Source organism: Crocodylus porosus, unplaced genomic scaffold, assembly GCF_001723895.1.
Source record: "Crocodylus porosus isolate Cpor-Errol unplaced genomic scaffold, CroPor_comp1, whole genome shotgun sequence".
Classification (NCBI taxonomy): domain Eukaryota; kingdom Metazoa; phylum Chordata; order Crocodylia; family Crocodylidae; genus Crocodylus; species Crocodylus porosus.
The window spans coordinates 130388590-130392564 of NW_017728931.1; positions in this window are offsets into that span (position 1 = coordinate 130388590).

The window sequence follows — 3975 nt, forward strand, 5'->3', positions numbered from 1 at the left end:
GGTAAAACAAGTAATAAGCAGAATGGAGTGTAAAGGGGAATTTGATCCTGTATAAGTCAAAATGCTACAAAACAGATGTCAAGCTATTTCTTGGTTAGAAACTAGTTGCTGGAGTTAGGCCTAATGGGTGCATATAGATGTGCTCTGAAATATGCTAACTGGAATGCATCAGAGCAGACTCGATTAATCAATTCGAGACATGAGTCACTTCATATATGTGATGCTGAGGTGTTTTAATTAGAGCAGTTCTCTGGGAACCAGTCTAATTAAAATGCCCCCAGCCCCTCTCCCAAGCACATCTATAGGCACCCAATAGGACCATGTAGCTAAATACCACCTCAATTTCTGTTCTTCCTTTAACCTAAAAGTGTGCAATAAAGGGAACAAGTCCAGCACAGTTAAAACTTATTGCAGTTCACTGAAGATAACTTTCCTGAGCAGTGGAATTAGCCCTGTTCAGCTTTCACTCATACCTGCCCTGAAGAACAACAAACTTTACATTCCCTGCTGCACTGTCATGTACAATGAGGAAGGATTATGACCAAATTGGAACAAAAAGGATGCTTTTGGAACAAAAGGCATGCTAGTCTATAGTCAGTTAACAGTGTTAACCTTGTTTTGTTAATTGGGACATAATTACTATGTGGATTAATGATATATCTTAAAATTTTTGTTGGCATCTGTAAGCCATGCCCAAGGTTGAGGCCCCACTGAGACAGGAACACTTTTCCCAACACGTGTGTGACATCCTTGTGGTAAAATTATTTAATGCTTTGCCTCCTATTTGCAGGGGTGGCTAAAAGAAGAAAAATTACTTATTTAGATCACTTTTACTATAGTTTACAGGCTCACTGAAAAGGTCACTGCTTACAAAAATGATTGATGCAAAGGGATCTATGCTAAAGACATTTCTGTACTGAAAAGGGGGCAAATGAACTCTAAAGAATATTTTCCTGGTAAAAAAATGTCATTAAAAAAGCTTGCTGAAAAGAATCCTAACCTTCAGTTTTAAAAAACCTCATAGACAGAAGTTCAGCGAGTCAGAGAAACCACCAGTATGAACTAGTCTATGTCAGCTTTCATAAAAGCAGCCAACACACACAATTAAGTAATAACAACAACAGAAAAATGTTACAAATATCTCAAAAATTCAAGAGCCGTTCTTGTGTAAACAAGACTGTCAATGATTTAAAATGAAATAAATTAGATTTTCTGCCAGAAGAAAAGAAAAAAAAGTCTTCATGACTGTTTCTTTCCTGTACAATATTTACAGTCTGCTCCAATCCATACATAGTCTCCAAAGAGATATCTCTTCATTCTCCAATTCTTTCCCTCTTTTTAGCCTTCAGACCAAATTTAGACCTCAATTATTGTCTTGTAAAAGCTTGAGCCCCAACCCAATGAAGTCAATGGAAAATATTCCAATCAGTTCATTTAGCTCTGAATCCAGCCAAACATACAGAATAAATCCAAGGAAGTCAGGGTAGTAACTGCGGTTATGAAACGGCTAAGATGAACCATATTAAAAGGTAGAATGGAGCCAAAACTATTCCTAGGCTATTGTTATTGGTAATATTCTTACAATTTCCTCATATTTTATTATATCTTAATCTGCTGGGCTAAGTACAGACATTCAAAAGCCCAAACCTGAATCAATTAAATCTTTGCAGGTTAGTCTAACCTGAGGAGATTGAACTGAGAAGCAGGTGAATCCACATGCCTGTAGTAGCTTAGGCCAAACATCGGGGGATGCTAGAATGAGCCCTCCTTTCCCTTTGGCAGGGGGAAGTTGAGCTTGGGGATGAGAGGGCATGGCCAGGCCACGGGAGGCTGAGTATGATTGGGGAGGGGTTTAAACTTCCACCCTGGCCCACAAGGACCCCAGCTGGGATGTGCCTGGAGGGGGATAGGGGGCATGGACAGATGCCTTGCCAGGCTTTTGGGAGGAGTAGGGGGCATGGACAGATACCAGCCCCCAGCTGACACCAAAGGGTCAAGCAGTGAGAGTAGAGGCATGGCCAAACCCCAGCCGAGGCGAAGGGTGGGGGACCCCAGGCAAAAGGGCAGTGAGGGGGAAATGACAGAGAAGTAGGGCTGGCAGGGACCTCCAGAGGTCCTCTAGTGTCTAGCCCAGCCCTGGCCAGATCCTCCAGTGCAAGCACTAGAATCTAAAGAGTGGAGGGTTTGCTTGCCAGGGACACTCTGTACTACTAGGGGGAAAAAAAGCCATGAAAGGTTTCCTGCAGCTGGTTTTTACCCCTGTCCCAGAGCAGGGCCCAGCACTGCACCTCTCCAGCCCTGAGACAGCACCACACAGAGCCTGCCTCTACCTGCCCACCCAGTGGTGGCGGAAGAGAGGGAGGGGGAAGAGTCTTGCCCAACGCAGCATCTCTGAGAGAGCCGGGAGCAATCCATCTGGGATTGCTGAAGCCATCTGGGAAAGGCCTGGAGCTCAGGCTGGGGTTGTAACAACTGTGTGCCTGGATTGCTTCTGGCTCCCTCTGGCCAGCCCCACTTCTCTGTGATTTCCCCCTCCCTTTGCCTCAGGCCCAGGGCCAGGGTCTGGCTAGGCCCCCATTCTCACTGTCAAATAGCAAGTGTGTATGGGGCAAAGCCAGGCAGACCCTGGCTGGAGGCCCCCACAGTGGGGAGGGAGGATTAACCCCCACTTCCCATCAGGCTACCAGCATCTGGCCATACCCCATACTCCTGCCACTGGAGCAGCAAGGGGCACTCTGGAGCAGGATTTTCCATCCCCACCCATTCTCAGCCAGCCGGAGAAGTGATGGTGCTCCAGGGAGGGAGGAAAGGGGAGGGGCCAGCCCTGCTCCACCATAGCAGACAGCCTAGCCCAGGGCTGCAAAGCAGCCTGGGATGCTGGGGGACTGTGAGTTAAATTAAACCAGGAAGGGGTCCGGAACAGAAGTTCCATAAACTGGTTTGATCTAAATCAGTTAACTCTGAAACTGTTTTTTTCTTAAAACAGTTTCAGCCATTTTGAATGCAGTTTATGTGCACTGAACTTCTGTTCTGTTACAGGCTTAAACCAGTTTCTAATCACTCACACCAGTTTGTGTGTAATTTCTGTCCCTAGCCCTACTGACAAAATAATTTAGAAAAAAAAAAAGCCATGAGTCAGATATCTTCAGTTGTTTGAGGACTTGTCTATGCCACATCATTAGCAGGTTTCAAGAAAGGTAGCACATCTTTCCCATCTGATCCAGTGATGCACTCCAGAACCAGATTGCCCCCTGGCAACTGCTCTCAGATTTGTCAGGAACAGAGGGCTCAAGAGCAGTCCAGAGCAACTTTACAAATAAACACCTGGCTCTGGCATGCATCAGTAAATGTGGGTGCCCATCCTATACTCAGTCCTGATCTCCCTGGGACATGTGGCTGGCATGTTGTAGGCCAACTCTGAGATGCCCTAAGACTAGCTAAATTAATAACACCAGTTCCATAAGTAATCTATTGTATTTAGAAAATGTCTAGGAACAAACTGTCATTTAGTTTGGCTTGAACACTGTTTAGTCTTCATTTGAGCCTGAAGTCTATTTATTTCCCTTATGGTTTCTTTTCCTGTTGTTCATTAGGACAATAATATGCTGCTTAATTATATTAGCAGTAAAAAAACATTAAAACACCTGTCCCTGTGATGCTTCTTTTCAAAGTTCTCCAAGCACTTCCATGAAACACAGTCACTGCTCTATTTTGGGAGGTTTAGCATCACAACCAAATATTATTCTCTAGACTAAAACTTGCAGATTTAAGTTGTAAACTAAGGAGAGTAATTTGCATCCTTGAACTTCAAAAGTTTTACCTGGATTTAAGCTTTGAAAATATCAGAGCTAAAAATAATCCAAGATCAAGAATCCCTCCACACCTCAATGGTTTTCATAGACATTAGGGCTGGAAGGGACCTCGGGAGATCATCGAGTCCAGCCCCCTGCCCAAAGGGCAGGAAGTCAGCTGGGG